This window comes from Homarus americanus, unplaced genomic scaffold (genome assembly GCF_018991925.1).
Source record: "Homarus americanus isolate GMGI-L3 unplaced genomic scaffold, GMGI_Hamer_2.0 scaffold13308, whole genome shotgun sequence".
NCBI classification, from domain to species: Eukaryota; Metazoa; Arthropoda; class Malacostraca; order Decapoda; family Nephropidae; genus Homarus; species Homarus americanus.
This window is the reverse complement of record NW_024752279.1, coordinates 307,501-327,113: the sequence shown is the minus strand read 5'-3', so window position 1 is coordinate 327,113 and position 19,613 is coordinate 307,501. Positions and strand designations below refer to the sequence as shown.

The 19,613-nt window shown below is 41.4% G+C and overlaps 1 protein-coding gene across 1 annotated transcript in view; it reads right to left on the bottom strand.

The window, feature by feature from the left end:
* The window catches only part of LOC121855024 (zwei Ig domain protein zig-8-like), a 130,045-nt gene that overhangs the window by 90,000 nt on the left and 20,432 nt on the right, over positions 1-19,613 (bottom strand). The window lies entirely within an intron of this gene.

The following is a 19,613-nucleotide window of genomic DNA, read 5'->3' as shown; positions in this document are numbered from 1 at the left end:
AGATATAATATAACCAACAGAACCCGTTAACAGCTCAGATAAAACGGTAATAACTGTAACACAAAACAGAGAAAGAAGAAGAATAACAAAAAAAATTATAGAAAAATAACAAGTAAAATATAAGGAGAAAAAATAAATAAATACGCAACGCAAATTAAAAAATCAGACGAAAAAAGATGAAAAGAAAAAGAGAAACAGGAAAAATAATAATAAAAATAAAAATAAAAATCCAACAAATATATATTTTTATTTAATATTTTTCTATAATAAAAAACTTTAACTTACACTTAATTACAAACTTAACTCATGAATGCCTTAAATACTTTCATTATTATAACAGTAAAAAAGTATTAAAAACTTTAGATTCAATGAAAGTCTTTAATAATGTGGGTAATTCATATATACAAATGTGGATTCCTTATACACGGAGCACGTCGCGTGTTCCGTGTATAAGTAATGCTCTTTTGTTACGTTATCAACCATCTTTATTACAAGGTCGTTACGTTACGTTCAAGGGAGTATTTTAATGTCTCGTTATTTTCATTGCCTTTTAATTTTCGTCGTTGTGTTACTGTTATTCACGTTTTATCTGTACTGTTAACGGTATCTGCTGGTGTTTTACCTGTGCTGTTAACGGGTTTTTATATCTTATGGATCAGATAGTGTTTAACTCTTGTAGTTAGGTTAGGTCAGGTCAGGTCCTTTCATTTTAGGTTAGGTCAGATCACTTTAGGTTCGATTAGGTCAGTTTAGATTAAATTAGATTAGGTCAGGTCAGGTTAGTTTCCTCCAGGGCAGAGCTATGACAAAGGAACACTCGCTACTACTCGACCCGAATAAAGGCTTTGAGAAACAGGAAAAAATATTCAACTCTACAAAAGCTGTTATTGAGATTTGACACACAAACCCTTTTAGATAGTGCTGTCATGTACAGTTGATTGTGACAGTGACAGTATGTGCTGGCAGTGACAGTATGTGCTGACAGTGACTGACAGTATGTGCTGGCAGTGACAGTATGTGCTGACAGTGACAGTATGTGCTGACAGTGACTGATAGTATGTGCTGGTAGTGACAGTATGTGCTGGCAGTGACATTATGTACTGGGAGGGACAATGACACTTTTACATTCTGCTTCACTTTACTGTCGTGAACCATGATAATGAGAACATTAATAGATTGACTGGCGGACAGTGAGTGATCTGCATTCTCAACCTAACCTAACCAAACCTAACCTATACCAAGCTCACGAGCTGGTGTTAAAGTTTCCTCGCCACAACAGCTGGTGTTAAAGTTTCCTCGCCACAACAGCTGGTGTTAAAGTTTCTTCGCCACAACAGCTGGTGTTAAAGTTTCTTCGCCACAACAGCTGGTGTTAAAGTTTCTTCGCCACAACAGCTGGTGTTAAAGTTTCTTCGCCACAACAGCTGGTGTTAAAGTTTCCTCGCCACAACAGCTGGTGTTGTTTTCGCCACAAAAGTTTCTTCGCCACAACAGCGCAACAGCTTGGTTTCTCGCCACAACAGCTGGTATTAAGTTTCTTCGCCACAACAGCTGGTGTTAAAGTTTCTTCGCCACAACAGCTGGTGTTAAAGTTTCCTCGCCACAACAGCTGGTGTTAAAGTTTCTTCGCCACAACAGCTGGTGTTAAAGTTTCTTCGCCACAACAGCTGGTGTTAAAGTTTCTTCGCCACAACAGCTGGTGTTAAAGTTTCTTCGCCACAACAGCTGGTGCCCAGCTCGACCAGCTGCAAGATACAAACTGGTGATAAAATTTGCATACGCTATAACGATACATTATGTAGACTGACGACCTGCTGGGCCCTCCCGGCCTTGGCCAGACCTTGTTGGCCTTGTGTGTGAGGTGATGCTGACCTAGAGTGGCCCATGGCCTTTTCATATGGCCACGCCGCTGGCCTTGTGTTGGACAGGCTAACGAGGGTGTCTACTGTTGTGTTGACAGGTGTGAGGAGTGACGTCATATCTTCTCCCCAACCGTCTACTAGCTATCATTCCCTCCTCCTCCTCCTCTTTCCTTCATTGTCCCCTTCCCTCACCTCCATCCCCTCTGTCCTCTTCCCTTCATTGTTCCCCCTCTACACCCCCTCTCCCCCCCTCCCCCCTGTAGACTCACATCAATCTTCTTTACTTATTAAAAATTGTAAGTTGTTTTATTCCCTAATTTATAAGTTATATTTTTACAAGTTGCTTAATATTGAATATGTGTGTGTGTGTGTGTGTGTGTGTGTGTGTGTGTGTGTGTGTGTGTATGTGTTTTGGTATAATTTACGTGTCACAAATTATACCGTCACACTATTGAATATCCATAGCTTAAAAATTAGTCTCATTAAATATATAAAAACATAGGCATTTAATTAGTTTACTTATGTATATCTTATCATGTATAACTGTATGTATGCATATGTATGTATTTTCATGGATATTGTATATTTTCAACGATAGGGAAAGAGTTGGCTGATTTTAAGCTCTAATCGTAAATAATTTTTTATCCCAACCTGGTCTGAATGATGTACGATAGTTTTACGTTGGCGTCTGTCATTCCTGGGCCCGGTATGACTCCAGTACTGGCGGGCGTACGATGTAATGCACAAACTTCCTTAATAACCTAACCTAACCTTAACCTAACCTAACCTTAACCTAATTGCCACTTCCTCATGTTGTTATCGTCCCCTTTAGAACTTCTCCCGGGGGCTCCGTTACCTCACATGCCAGGTTTGACCACACTCGGTCTAAAACTGCACGAGTGACGTAGACTGACACCAGGTGAACTAACAGCGACCCGGGTACAAACTTTACTGCTTAGCTACTTTATAATGTTGATTCTGTGTTTACGTGTATGTTATAAAGCGAATATATAGTACCAAAGTTTTGAATCTGTCTTATGGAGAAAACAAAAACTAAATTACGGCTTGTTCGTGTAAAATGACTTATTTAACCTACATAGTTATACAAATTGAAGAAAAAAATATATAATTAATAAAACAAGAAAGTTATTCATATTTCACCCTTAATAACTTTGTGTCTGGTGATATTATTCAAATATATTATACTGTATATATTATGAAGGCTGTGTAGCAAGTTGGCGAACTGTGACAGACTGGACTGCGTGACAGCAACCTTCTCTCAGGGGCAGCTATTGCGTTCCCTGGATGACTGTGAGGTGGTGGGGGTGGTGAGGGGAGGAGGAGAGAGGAGGTAGTGAGGGGAGATAGAATGTAGAGGGGAGAAAAGATGGAGGTAGGAGACAGAGAGGGTAATAAATGAGGAGGAGAGGGAGGGAAGGAAGTGGATAAAGCAATAGAGGAGAGGAAGAAGGTGGTGGGGCGAGACATTGTACCAGATACTGCACTTAAGGGTCATATCGGGGTCCAGAGAGAGAGAGAGAGAGAGAGAGAGAGAGAGAGAGAGAGAGAGAGAGGAGAGAGAGTGTGTTATATCAGTTTAGAACCTTGGAACTTATACACAATTTTTTATATATGTCAAAGTTTAGAGGTTCAAAAAGTTTAAGATTTATTTTTGAACCACACACACACACACACACACACACACACACACACACACACACACACACACACACACACACACACACACACACACACACACACACACACACACACACACACACACACACACACACACACTCTCCCTAGATGCGACCTTTTTAAAAAACACCCTGAGCTTACAAGATCTATTTATTATTTTTAGGTTTTGACTGAATAATACACCCAGATTATAAATATGTTCGTGTGAATGTTTGTAATATTTTAAACAACCAAGAACTCGTGAGGTAAAAACATTCGTCCCGGGTTCGATTCCCCACTGAAGTCATAGGTGATGTGCAGTCGTGTCAGACAGTGTTAGATAAATGGCCACGTCGTTTCTCTCCTGCTTACAAATATATGGACAAACTTACGATATATCACGTCTTATCTTCCTCTGTCTGTGATCCATGACACCGGACAAACATGATACTTTCGCTCTATGATCAGTGAGGAGACCAGAAGGACGTAGCGACCTCGTAAATACACCTGGAATGCCTCGTTAACCAGTTCGATCCCTACAAACACCTATCGTTTCGTCAGAGCAAATCACCTGAAGACATCTGTTTACCCACCGTGATATATTTGTTTACGAGCCATAATATATATCCTTACGAGCCATTATATATCCTTACGAGCCATAATGTACCTTTAGAAGCCTCAATCAGGATAACTTGTCTCACCTTGGCCAGTTTGAACTCTTAGTGGCGTCTTGGACATTGACTTATTGATCAGGTGTGTCATAAAGTATTCATTCGCTCAGGGGGAAAACACACTAGTTACCTGGCATGACTAAGGTGGGGGTTATTACTCTACCTGTGACAGTACTAGTGGGCATAACCTTGTGTGTATTAGTGACTAGCTAGTACTATCTTGGGTGTAATAGTGACTAGCTAGTACTATCTTGGGTGCAATAGTGACTAGCTAGTACTAACCAAGTACGGCCACCATATTACAGCAATTACTGCAGTAGAAACCTTACCTGGTGGCAAGTCATACACACTAACCTAACCTAACCTAACCTAACCTTCTCTGCAATAAAACTTTGAGGGTCATTGTGAGGAAAACAAATATTGCACTGGCTATTGTAGTGTGTGTGTGACGCCGAGTGTTGTATGTTGCAGCGATAGCATAGGTCAGGGATCAGGTCAGGTCGCATTAGGTCAAGGTTATATTCAGAAGGTTAGGGTTATTTCAGAGGGTCAGGGTCACACATCATGCTGGTTTTCTCTTAAGGGTCGCTGATTCGATCCCGGGGCGTTCCTAGTTTACCCAGGAGTCTACTTCCTGCCTCTCTGTGTAGCAAAGGCTTATTGTATAGTGTGTTGTATCTGTGTTGTTGATGAACTGTCAGGCCTTTGAGACTCATTTAGTGTGTGTGTGTGTGTGTGTGTGTGTGTGTGTGTTATAATCTTCGCTACTTGGTTGGCCCGGACACACGCAAGAAGGGTGTTATCCAGTGTGACTCTCACTACCAAACATCACAGGTTTCCTCCGGTACTGGCACTAGATGGTTCATTCGCCTGAACGGCTAGGAAGCATACCTAACCTAACCTAACCGCAGCCTATCCTTACCTCACTGGAGAAAACGTGTTATGGTCTCTTTTCAGTGTAATTGCACCACTGTCCGGAGTCTTTAAGCACTCTTACACACACACACACACACACACACACACACACACACACACACACACACACACACACACACACACACACACACACACACACACACATAAATCTGAAACATTTTACGTGTTACTATAATTTTCCCGACAAAACAGTTGTTCATTACAAAATTGCAGGTGTGTATTTTTGTTTAATTTGGTAAAAGTATGTTAATCATCCTGTAATTATGCTTTTTACACTACCAAAAAAGTAATATTGATTTCAATAAAAATTATGTTCATTTAGAGAATAACAACGCTGATACAAACTCCTGTATTGTTTGTACAGTTTTCAGAGCATTTAAAACAAAGCAACGATAACTGTTCACTAACTGTGTGGATTGTCACAATTAAATTTCATTTTCTGTTGATACTCCGAGTTTACAAAGTTGGCGGCAACTCTAACAACCACAACTTTTGGTAATTAAACTATGTGGTGATCATGTGGGTGTGCTTGTTCCTCTCTCTCTCTCTCTCTCTCTCTCTCTCTCTCTCCTCCAGTCTCTTCCACACACTACTATTATTCCTTCTTCATTCATTATCCTTTGTGTCTTGTTTATTAATGACCTGTTTCTCTTCTTGCTGTTTACTGTTTTGTTCTGTCATCACTTCGTCCCAATAACTTTCTTTATCTATTATAAAAAATGAACAACAGTTGTTCTTTTCTGCTTGACCTCTGCTGTTCTGTTTATTATTATTATTATTATTATTATTATTATTATTATTATTATTATTATTATTATTATTATTTTTATTATTATTATTATTATTATTATTATTATTATTATTATTATTATTATTTTTATTATTATTATTATTATTATTATTATTATTATTATTATTACTGTTGTTGTTGTTATTGTTTGTTTTCTTCATGGATGTTTTGTGGTTTGTGTGGATATTTCTTTTCTTTTATTGCCATTATTTTCGTAATTATCTTTTCCTACGTCTTATCATCTCTGTATTCTTGATAAATTTGCCAACTTTAATAATTAACTCTTGTGTTTCTTTTTCAATTTTTGTCCCGTCTTATCAACTGCCCTTCTCAGTCTCCCTGCCAATGACGTAACATTTATACTTCAGGTCGTGTTGAAAATTTCTACAGATATTATCATGCCATTTATGACACTTAAAACGGGACACGTGAAGATTTCCCCCCCCCCTCCCCCTGCTCGTTTCACCTGGCGATTAACCACCTTAATCCTACCTGAGGGTTTGGGTTTGGTTAAGTTAGTGTTCGGGTGCGGCAACACTCACGGAAACATTACTGGCAACAACGTCAGACACATGGATGTATTAATGTTTGTATCATCGTTGGCAAATGTGTGATGTTAGTGGTGTCAATATTGTTGGAAACGAAGGTGAAGTAAACACACAGTCCACACCGGTGCTGCCAACATATTGCCTACCAATATTACCAACATATGCGGGAAACATATCTCTATTGCTTACCGTCTACGTGTTCACATCATGGTGGTTAAGACGGTCGCCAACAATATTTCCCTTAGTGTGGCCGCACCTTAGGCTGGTTAGTCTTCAGTGATCCGCTCTAAAAGTTTTTATATCAGTTTATATTTACAAGCCCAGTTTTCGTCCACTGCGCACAATTCTGCGCACTGATGAACCAATATGTCGACGACTGTGGGAGGAGGGGTTGTATCCTGGCCATTTCCTCAGCTCCAGTTGCGAGTATTGGCTCCATCACTTAATATAGCCCAGTAATATTTCCGGTTACCATTATCTTCCCTATGGTAGCTGTTCACTGGTGACCGTCTCATTAGATATCATTTTCCCGGCCAAATCTTCATCAGTTATCACGGACCACTTCTGTATATCTACTACTGTTATATTTTATAATCTTTGATAGTAGTTGTGTATTAGTGTAGGATCCGTCCTTGTATTAGTGTAGGATCCGTCCTTGTATTAGTGTAGGATCCGTCCTTGTATTAGTGTAGGATCCGTCCTTGTATTAGTGTAGGATCCGTCCTTCGCTGAGGGACTCGAGCCACTGAGGCACTTTCCTCTGGTATGACAAGAGCGTCTCGTGTTTACTCTGTCGTCTCTGTGTAAACATTGACCACGTCTTATGGTCGTGTTCTTCCGCTTTTATCATCTCCTGTTTTATTACTATGTTGCCATGATGCGTCTCCCACCCGTAGTTAGGTTAGGTTAGGTTAGGTTAGATTGGGTTGGGTTGAGACGATAAAATTATACTCGAGAGAAGGCGCCACAGTGCTCAAGGGGGTTTAATATCCGAGCAGGATAGGACTCGTAGCAACGGATTTAAGTTGGACAAGTTTAGGTTTAGGAGGGAGATAGGAAGGAACTGGTTCACAAATAGGGTGGTGGACGAGTGGAACAAGCTTAGCAACTTTGTAGTAAGTGCTGGAACGCTGGAAAGTTTTAAAAGGAGGCTGGATAGATTCATGGATGACAGAGAGTGGTTGTAACTCTCGACAGGAGCTGCCATGCACAGGCCAACCTGCCTATTGCAGACTCCTTATTTTCTTATGTTTTTATGTTCTTAAAAACGACACGAGTTGATTTTGTTGTCATTATTTCTTTTGGTTCAGACAGACTATTGGGCGAGGTGGGGAGAGAACATTGTTATTTTATCAGTTTAATTATCGTTTGCATAACTTGACGATAATTATAAACTAATGTTCTCTGAGTAACATATTTCATCTTCTGATAAGAAAAACATGGAAAAGTTAATTAGGAAATATATTACGAACTTTGTTAATCTCGACGTCAAGGTTATTAATTCTTTATAATTTGTTTCAAGATATATGTATACAGTTTAATCCTTCAGGTGTGTAATAGACTCTGGACACTGTAAGACTTCATCATGAGTCTCTGTTATAATGGACACTTTTGAGTCATTGTCGAGCTGGGAGTTGAAGTTTATCTTTGTTTTAAATGTCCGGGATAACAGAGAATGGTACACTGTTTCACGGTAATTAAAAGATAGAAAAATATACGAATCGGCGACGAGCCTTAATGACACGAGTGAACCAGTGGCGGCTACCTGTGAGTGGTGGTCACTGTTAGTGGTGGTCACTGTTAGTGGTGGTCACTGTTAGTGTTAGTGGTGGTCACTGTTAGTGGTGGTCACTGTTAGTGTTAGTGGTGGTCGCTGTTAGTGGTGGTCACTGTTAGTGGTAGTCACTGTTAGTTGTGGTCACTGTTAGTGTTAGTGGTGGTCGCTGTTAGTGGTGGTCGCTGTTAGTGGTGGTCACTGTTAGTGGTGGTCACTGTACGAGTGTAGGAAGTAACAGCACACAACACTCACAGTTATCATCACCTCCGCTGCATCACAGTACAGTTATGTCATGTATACGCTGGAAGGTTCACTCGCCCGGAGTCTCGCTAACATAACCACGAGCGAATGTTCACTATAACAGCTTCTCTTGAATGAATGGCTTCAATCTCCCGGTCAATGTTAGTCGTTAGTCCATCCATGGTACTCTACCACCAGACTTATTTCCGAGAATATTTTCCTAATGTTGGCTACCAGCGAGTAAATCACGGTGTGTGTGTATATACACAGAGGAGTGTTTACATATTCTGCTGTACATTACCACCAACATTACAGCCACCAGCCATGATGGCCCCACATCTCGCCTCCAATCATCTGATAGTCAGTTATTCATACTCTGCTCAGTCTCGGGAGCGTCACCTTGATCCTCTGACAGGTCGTCCTTAAGTGCGTCCTGTCCACTATCACTTCACCTCCCTCGGCGTCACAATAATATCTTGCCTCTAGTGTGAGGTTTCACCAAGACACAGAAGGTCCTCTACTGAGGCAGCCTGGGTCAGGTCCACGTCCTCTAAGTGAACAATACCAAACTATTAAAACTACTTCAAACTTTTATTAAAGCGCAACATGCGTCGTCTAATACTTTTCCTCTTAAGCAGAACATGTTATTGAGTCTGTATCACCAATAAGTTATCTATGACGAGAGAGTCAGACACACACCAAAGAAATTCTAGTGTGATCGTTACAGCCCCAAAATTTCGTAACGATGGGTTAATAATTATTGAATATATCCTCGCGCTGGGTGACCTTCAGCGGTGACCTCTGACCTTGACCTTTGTCTGATGTTGACCTAAAGAAAATGAGTATTTTCTGGGCCTAAGCCGACCTAGTGTGGCATTTTGATAAAGATTGGATCAAAATTGTGAACGGTTATCTACATTTATATACAGACAGACAGACACAGAAAGACAGACAGAACAGACACACACACAATCAGACAAACAGACAGAAAGACACAGAGACAGACAGATAGACAGTGTGTGTGTGTGTGTGTGTGTGTGTGTGTGTGTACGTACATTTTTCCGATACATTGTTAGTTTACACTTATACATCACCCAGGTATAAGGGGAGATAAGTTATCAGGTTAATAGTGAAGTATAAGTGTAGACAGTCACGCTCACTGACCCCTTGTAATGTGTCGTTTCAGGTGAGTCTTGTCCTGTGTCACCTCGAGGTCACCTGCAGCCACGTACTTCATCCTCGTTAAGGTAAATTGACTGTGAGATTCTTGAAACGACGGTGGTTTAGGTCTGTCTGTCTGTCTGTCTGTCTGTCTGTCTGTCTGTCTGTCTGTCTGTCTGTCTGTCTGTCTGTTTGTCTGTCTGTCTGCGTGCGTATTATACAAATAGAGAGAAATTTATGTACAGGCACATCATATAAACAGTAAAGAATTCAATACTTAACTAAACTCCCCAATAACACACACACACACACACACACACCTAGCACGTAGAGAGAACGAGGGTACGGACAAACATCTCCCCCCTTCCCCCCCAAGCTGTTTGAGTACGCTAAGGAAGGCGTGTCAGGAATTCCTCGCTAGGGAGTTGGAGGGGGCGGGGAGGGGGGGGTGGTCAGTAGTACGTGTATCAGTTCACCACAACCATCACTCTCTGTGTACCGTGTTATATACCTGTTCTCTTCGTGTTATATATTTTTAGTGTGGACTTTGACGACAACATTTCCTTTCGTTAAATTTAATATATATGTTTTACTGTAAATGAAAAAAAAATATATATCTTTATTTTAACGTTAAATTTAATGGCTCAGTTGTTTCTAAATGGACCTCATTATTTATCTCTCAGTAATGGTGAGTGAGAATGAGGAAGCTCTGACTCATGTGTGTTTACTTCGCTTTATTCATGGTGTTATTTGACTCATTAAGTCTTAAATGTGTTCCCGATATAGAAACTCATTTAAGCATCATCTGGAGGCAGGAGCAGTGTGGTAGCTGACCTGAGGAGGGTAACTCACTACATAGGTCAGCAGGGGTGGTGGTCTGTAGGACCATTATGGACCATATAGGTCCTTGTTGAAGAAGAAGAAGAAGAAGAAGAAGAAGAAGAAGAAGAAGAAGAAGAAGAAGATTCCATTGATCGTATGCAAACCATGAGGAGAAAATCATATTCACAGATGACATAAGAGAGCTTCACTTGGACCCCATAATGAGGTGTGCAGAGGAGAGGGAGGAGGGAGAGAGGGAGGAGAGGAGGAAGGAGGGAGAGAGGGGGAGGGAAGGAGGAGAGAAGGGAGAGAATGAGGAGAGGGAAGGAGGAGGGGAGAGGAGGAGAAGGGGAGGGAATGAGGAGAGGGAGGGGGAGGAGAGAGGGAAGGAGGAGAGGGGGAGGGAAGGAGGAGAAGGGGAAGGAATAAGGAGAAGGGAGGGAATGAGGAAAGGGGAGGGAAGGATTAGAGAAGCAGAGGGAATGAGGAGAGGGGAGGGAAGGGAAGTGGGAAAGGGAGAGAGAAGAAGAGAGAGGGGAGGGAGGGGAGGGAGGGGTGGCGGTCCTCAGGCGTTTTGCATTCATCTGGGAAGGTAAATTCGGATGGAGCTCTCAGGATGACTCACAACTTGAAGACCCACCACTCTACTGAATCCTTCTCATTCCATTCCATCTCCATCTCTTCCTCTTCTCCCTCCTCCTCCTCCAGATCGTTCCCTGCATCACCTCCCCTTCCGCCTCTCTACCCCCTTCTCCTCCTCCTCCTCTTCTTCTTCCTCCTCCACCTCCTCTTCCCGTCTTCCACACAAGTAAGAGGATTGGAGTGGCGGACTGATCTTCTGCCTAGAGACGAACTGATTACACTTATCCTGTCAAGACTCTACCAGACCAGAGATGTTGCGAGGTGGAAGTGAGTGTCGTCCACCTGACTTACCTGACGGGCACTTTCCCTTGCAACTGATGCCGTGTACTTTCCCCTGCTAGTGATGCCTGGCACTTTCCCCTGCTACTGATGCCTGGCACTTTCCCCTGCTACTGATGCCTGGTACTTTCCCCTACTACTGATAACTGGCACTTCCCCTTGCAACTGTTGCCTGACACTTCCAACAACTAGATAAGTGTAGCTTGTGTTACTGTAGCCTGAAGTGTTGCTTGTGTTCTAAAAATTGAATGTGTTCCTTGCATTGTATAGTTGCTGAAGCCTGAAATGGTTGCCTGTAATTCTCAATATGAGCAGGAGCCATATTTTGGGCAGAGATAACTCAACTTGTTAAGAAGCCCGTTCAAGAGTTCAAAGTTGGCAGGTGTGTGTGTGTGTGTGTGTGTGTGTGCGTGTGCGTGTGCGTGTGTGTGTGTGTGTGTGTCCAGGTTCTCTCCAACACACATTCACTACAGTATTGAGCAAGCCTCCCAGGAACCAGGTGAGGTCTCCGTTATAATACCGAACAGCCGATATAATTTACATCCACTGACTGATTTATAGAAGCTGTCAACAACCAGAAAAATTCCTTCTCGAATATTTCATGTGACGCCGAAGACCGTATTAGAGGAACCTAGTTAAGGACCTGTAAGATTTGATAATATTTAATGTATTGTTTCGGCATTATGGGTTGTCGTCGGGTTAATGTACTGAGGTTAAGGGAACTATAATGATTGTTTGTGTCAATGTCAATGAAGGAAACAATGATTTAAATTACTTGTGTGGCGCTGCTGCCTCTTTCAACGCCATCACTTACCTCATCATGGTAAATAAAGACAAATTTCCAAGACAGATATACAATACACGAGATCATATTTCATTTGTACGACTTTACACAACACCAATATAAGGCCAAGTGGAAATAAAACAAACAATGCATAAAATTACAATACAATTCTTCATGTGACAGACAGTGAGTCAGCCATGTGTGTGAGGGACGCCTGGGGCACACACACACACACACACACACACACACACACACACACACACACACACACACACACACACACACACACACACGGCAGGGCCACCAACCAGTTATCCAAACATTTAAAGTAAATTGGTGTTAACATAAGAGGTAATTATGAGGCTTCTGAGTTGTTCAGTTAGGCGAGGGGCTCAGTGGTCACCTGATGCCCCACGGGGGTGGGGGGTGTCAAGGGCTAGGGGTGGAGGGGGAGAGTTTTAGGGGTTGGAGGAGGTCTTGAGAGAGCCGCTGCTCGGCCATCCATCAACCGTAATTTCTTAACAACACCTCCGTCGTGGTTGTGGTGGCCGTGGAGGAGTGGCAGTACATGGACTTGACAAAGTGTAATCGTTTAATATATTGTTCCGCCAGCGACCACCCTAGGCCAGGGCTCCATCAGAATGGATGTTTACTCACAGCAGTTCCTGGTAAAATGTGTCTTCCTCCCGTGGGTGTGCGGCCATTCCATAAAGCCCAGAAGGATGGGGGACAAAGTCTCACTCTCGCGGCGTCCCTGGGAGCCTCTGTCACGTCCTGACTCCCTTTGTTCTGTACACAAAATGGCTGCGCCTTTGTTTATGTTCACGGGGACCTTGTTAACGTGTGGCAGTAATGGTTCCCGCTCTCCCCGCCCCTGGCACGTGTCACACTTATTTATCATTACATTATTATTTTTCGGAAATTTATTTCCACTATTATTTGCGTCATGTAATAGTGAGGCTCTCATAATATTGTGGATCTGAGCCACTGTGAACACTGTCCTCGGCTCACAATATATTTTCACTGTGATGATTTATTACACAGCCTCCAGCTTCTAGTTCACTACAGCATACCGCGTCACACACACACATATATATATATATATATTGGTCCATAAATAATTCCTCTCGGAAAGAAGTTTAAAGCTTCACAAGAGAACGGTAACTAATGGGCACAGTTCTCGCTCTGAGGGAGGATTTGGTCATGTTGGGTTCACGAGACGACAGAGAGGTACTGTACTGTGTGTCACTCTTAATGAAATATTCAGTCTCATTATGCCGCAGGAAGTTTGTCTCATAGTTAGTCTCTTATTGAAATTAATATCTTGTCCCTTAACAGATTATGTTGTCTTGTGATTATATCAACGCCAGACGTGACTGTTTATAACCCGTGCAGCTGGTAAGAGATGTAATAATAATAATAATAATAATAATAATAATAATAATAATAATAATAATAATAATAATAATAATAATAATAATAATAATTAACGGTTTATTGAAAGAATATGACAGTCAAAAGGCTGAAAATATCCAGTCAACAGAGATAATGAAAATTACATAAGTGACGAATGTGTCTCTTGATTGACTAATAATATACACGTGACATAAGTGGGACAAATATAGTATATAACGACCAGAGGTGAGAGGGTCATTTCACAAGCAATTTCAGCATAGTAACAGTACAAAAGTGAGATTGGGAGAGCGTCAACACCCTGGTTAACTACGAGTTGTTGATAATTGTTACAATGGTTGGGACTGGGCTGTTCTTAAAGCGACTGCTCGTATGGGCTGGCTGCAGTTATAGTGTCAAGCAGCAATTTGCGGACGAGGGATCTCGAGTGGGAGCAGGAGCCGGAGTCGAGGATAGAGAGAGAGAGAGAGAGAGAGAGAGTTTGTAGGCTGTTGATGTTTGCAATAGGATGTAACAGTGTGCTCTTACAGGCCTTTGTTGTTGCAGGACAGTATCTGGGAGGCTTAGTGTTGTCAGGATAATGTCAGTGGTGTCAAGTGTTGGCAGGGAACACGGTGGTGACTACCGAGTGTTGACGGAACTTGAACTTAAACTGACCAACGTCTTTAAATACTTATTCTTCTTTTCCTTCTCCTCCTTCTTCACCTTCTTCCTCTTCTTCTTCCTTCTTCCTCCACCTCCTTCTTAAACCTCTCCCTCCTCTTCCTCCTCTCCATCTTCTTTCTCCTCACCCTCTGCCACCTCTTCCTTCTTCCTCCTCCTCTTTAGGATGCAGGAGGCGTGAGAGACAGATACCATCCAGTAATGAAGGTTCGTTTGAGTTTCCCGTTTTCTGTCATTAAGGTCTTACTGCCCATATGACATTCCCCATCGCCTGTTCCTTCTCTGTCTGTCTCTTCGTATTTATCTCTATTTCATCTTTATCCTTTTTTCTCTTGTCTGTCTCTCTATGTCAACATCTTTAACTCTCTTTCATATTTTCTATTTTTATCTCCTTTCCCTCCTCTCCCTTCCCTCTCTCCTTCTCCCCTTCCCTCCCTTCCTCTCAATCAAGAATGGACTCCCCACTCCAATTCCCTCTCATTAGATAAAACCTCGAAGACTCGTTCATTATCCAGGTAAGAATCACCACCTGGTAATGACTAGCAGATGAAGCGGGTCCTGAGCTGACCCACCACCTTCAAAACACACAGCTGGAGATTCTCTTTGTCTCGTATAAAGAACACCTGTCTATAATGGTGTAATTGATGGGGACTAGTTTTTGGACATATTTAGACTAGTTTTAAATGGGGACTAGTTTTTGGACATACTTAGACTAGTTTTAAATGGGGACTAGTTTTCGGACATACCTAGACTAGCTTTAAATAGGGACTAGTTTTTTGGACATACTTAGGGTAAACGTTTAAAGACCTAGTTGTTGAAGCGGAGTGATACACAAACCTTCAGTACTAAAGCGCTTAAAGACCTTAGTTGTTGAAGCGGAGTGATACACGAACCTTCAGTACTATAGTGCTTAAAGACCTTAGTTGTTGAAGCGGAGTGATACACGAACCTTCAGTACTATAGTGCTTAAAGACCTTAGTTGTTGAAGCGGAGTGATACACGAACCTTCAGTACTATAGTGCTTAAAGACCTTAGTTGTTGAAGCGGAGTGATACACGAACCTTCAGTACTATAGTGCTTAAAGACCTTAGTTGTTGAAGCGGAGTGATACATAAAATCATCATAAGCTGAGACTCATATGCAAGTCTTAGGGATATTTAGACATCATATTTATCTCCTATATTTAATATATTAAGAGTAAAGATTCTGCTTTATTTAACATTTTTATTAAACATTATTTGATTTTACTATATTAAACATCAATTAATCATAAATATTGAACTATCTTTATTAATTTCAACTTTTATTAAACACTGATTCGATTATTTATTTTATTATTCACAGGGGCTAATTTGCATATAAACACAATAAATCGTCTTTATTTTATTTAGAGGGAACAACTAAGGCAATGAGATGGAGAGGCGTTGTTCATTATTGGTGCTGTTCATTATTGGTGCTGTTCATTATTGGTGCTGTTCATTATTGGTGCTGTTCATTATTGGTGCTGTTCATTATTGGTGCTGTTCATTATTGGTGCTGTTCATTATTGGTGCTGTTCATTATTGGTGCTGTTCATTATTGGTGCTGTTCATTATTGGTGCTGTTCATTATTGGTGCTGTTCATTATTGGTGCTGTTCATTATTGGTGCTGTTCATTATTGGTGCTGTTCATTATTGGTGCTGTTCATTATTGGTGCTGTTCATTATTGGTGCTGTTCATTATTGGTGCTGTTCATTATTGGGGCTGTTCATTATTGGTGCTGTTCATTATTGGTGCTGTTCATTATTGGTGCTGTTCATTATTGGTGCTGTTCATTATTGGTGCTGTTCATTATTGGTAATTATACATTAATAACTTGATATAAATGTCCAGTATACAACAGATGCCAGTAAGAGGGTTCAGTGTTTCACTTGGTCCAGTCGTGTTATTATTCTCTCTGTATTTTTCTGCCTAATTAATCTGCTTCAATATCAATATGAATTCAGTATAAGTGGACATGGTCTGAGGTAGAGAGAGAGACTGTGGTTGTGTGGTGATAAAGAGCAATCCCAACCTGGTATCAGAGCCGAGTCTTCCATGATACTGGAATATGATGCAGAGGGGGAGAGACGGATGCTGCAAAACTGTGTAGTAAGGGGCGGAGGGAAGGTAATGTTTAGCAGATGGGGTGGATTAGATTCAGGCTGTACAGTTTAGCATTGACTGACCACCACCCGAGGTATAGGGCTTTGAAAAGTAAACTACCCAGACGAGAATTTGTCAGGTATTACTTGACCCCAGCTACCCTTACGTGTTTAAACAGAATAACCAAGTACAACTGACCGGATGAGGGTGAGAGACATTAAGACGGACACAAGTGATCAGTCAGTTGAATGTTTTGAACTGTTTATTTATCTCTTCCCATAAAAAAGGGCAAAACAGTTTCCTCTAAAAATTGTAAGGGCAAATAAATATCCTCAGTCACTTGCCCGAGACACGTGAATATGCCACATAATCGGCTTAACCTGACTTCAATATTCCACACTGTAATATCTGACACCGGGAAGGTTAGTCTCCTGAATAGACATCCACAACAACGAGCTGATTTAACCCAGAGAAACTGTAATAAAACCACCGCCTCACCTCGTGTGTACCATGAGCATTACCTAAGTCATGGCGGGAGAGAAGCTGGACAACCACACTGCCAGACGCAACCACAATAAACGGGATACTTAATACGTGACCAAAATTATTTCCGCGAGTAATTAGCATTTCTGTGTGTGTGTGTGTGTGTGTGTGTGTGTGTGTGTGTGTGTGTTTAAATCTACAGCATGAAATTCTCGCGTTGGTTCCGGTTTGTGTAGAAGGAAAGAGTTTTAAAGGTTAATAAGTCATGTGAGATCTGTGTTGTAAATCTGTGCGTGTGTCTGCCTGGTTGTCTGTCTGTCTGCTTTTGTTTCCTAGTCTCTATTAAGCTCGGTCTAGCAGAAGATTACAACAACAGCAGACAATACTAAGATAATGTTGAAATATACTTCATATCCTCTGGTGCTTGAGAGAGAGAGAGAGAGAGAGAGAGAGATGTAAACAATATATAAATATAATCTAATAAAGACGAGGTAAGAGGAAGCACAGCTGGGATAGTGAGTCAGGCGGGTCGAGAGTCACTCACTACCACTAGGGTCAGTCACTCACTACCAGGAGGGCCAGAGTCACTCACTACCACTAGGGCCAGAGTCACTCACTACCTGTTGAACTTTACTCCTACAGCTACAAAAGTCTGATTACTGAATTCATAAAATTGAGGTATTTGATATTTCGTGTTTATAGGTGTACGTTTAGGGAAGGAGAGAGTGGAAATTGTTGGAACAGAAGAGTGGAATAAGCCAGCGACAGTGTGAGAGGCAGCGGTGAGAAATCCTGGGCTAAACTAAAGGATTTTCTCTGTTAAGCGCGGCTGAAAAGATGTGTGGTTGAACGAAGAGCCCAGCCAGGCAGACAGTAGCATGGGGGTGGGACGATGAAGTGGGCAGAGTGATAAAGGAGAAAAGAAGATTATATAAGGCCTGGAAGATGAATGGTGACAAGGAAGAGTGCCAGGAGGCCAAGCTCAGTGCCAGAGGAGAGGTTTACAAGTCTATGAAGCGTAAACAGGAAGCATTTGTGGATACTGTGTGATGGATAATACAAATAGTGAATAAAAGTCAAGAATAATTGGAGAAAATACTACGATTAACTACTGAATGGGACAGGATCAGAGTGAAGAAGTTCAAGTGGAAGTTGAGGTTCATCAGGGTTTGTCTTGAGTCCACTCCTGTTTATCATGGTGCTGGAGGTACTATCATGGTGATGGAGGTACTATCATGGAGGCTGGCGGTACTATCATGGTGCTGGAGGTACTATCATGGTGCTGGAGGTGTTATCTTGGTGCTGAAGGTACTATCATGGTGCTGGAGGTACTGCCATGAGCTTCAGGACTTGTCTGGCCTGGGAGCTGATGTGTGCTGATGTCTTAGTGCTGAAAACAGTATTGAAAAGACAGTGGAGAAATTTATGAGACGGGAGGTTGGGATGGAGTTAAATGACTTGAAAGTGGAAGTGATGAAAACAAAAGTGTAGATTAGTGGTGTGGGTGAAGGGTGTATGGCAGTGAAACATGGGGGGATGACACACGCAGGCTCCAGGGAACTAATATAACAATGGTCAGGTGGATGTATAATGTGGCACTGGAAAATGGGTAACCCTGTTTAGCGTCAAGGGAGAAGTTGGGTATTGAGAGCATTGGCGAAATTTTATGTTGAAGACGAAGTAAGCTGAGGTGATTCAGTCATAGGTTGAGGAGGAGATTTACGCATAGGCCAAAAACTATTTGTAAGAAGTGATCTCAGATAAGCTATAAATTAACAACTTTATTGACAAGATTTAGCCACATGTTCACCTAACCTGAGTAGTTCATTCAGGTGTTGACAGAGGGTGCTGCTGTCATTGTTCACTGCCGCACTGGACAGAGGTTCATACACAAGAAGAAACAATACAGTAGGTCATATTCATTAGTGTCATATTATTAATTGAGGACTATTAAGTGTGGATTAGTAAGTTTAGGATAAACTATCAGAATATCTTCAAGGACTAGTGATTCATTGTAGTAAAGTAGTTACATAATTTATGATACAATTTGCCAGGTGGTCTAAAGTCTTTAACAGTGTCACACTTTACAAGACTCAAGAGTACTGCATTGGCCAGTCGGTCAACACAGTCATGTTGACTAATTCCAACATGGGACGCAATCCGCACAGGTTCAGTACGAAGTTTGGTCTCCTTAACAGTTATCACATTGATTTTAATATTACAGATCACTTTAGACTTTAAAGCACTTTGTGAGTCACAGAATATCACCCCCACCTTCATTTTCTTTAAGGTAGTCTGTGGTGAGGTAGATTCCATACAGTAAGTTCAGTTTGTGTTGTGTTGACCCAGTTGTTCATTCTCTGCATGTTTGACACTATCATCTCATTTTGTTTATATGTTACAAATGCACAACCTGATCAACGTGTGTTTGTCTGTACATAACCATCAGTAAAAACCTAACATTCACTTAATTTAATACTCTGAAGGTGATTGCTAATACTCTCTAGTGTTACACATCTCAAGGAATCAGTGTTTCTAGCTGACCACTAACAGGTGTGTAATTAAACGGAACAGGTACATCTGGCCAAGGGGGGACATCATTATATGTTTTATGTGGAGTAATAGCCACATTAACTCTCTGATTACCATTAACGACTTTTAACTATTTTATTCTGGCTATCACCTATGGACTTTATTCAGCTGAGGGGAACCTTTAGCAGACTTAGCATTAAGTCTGCTA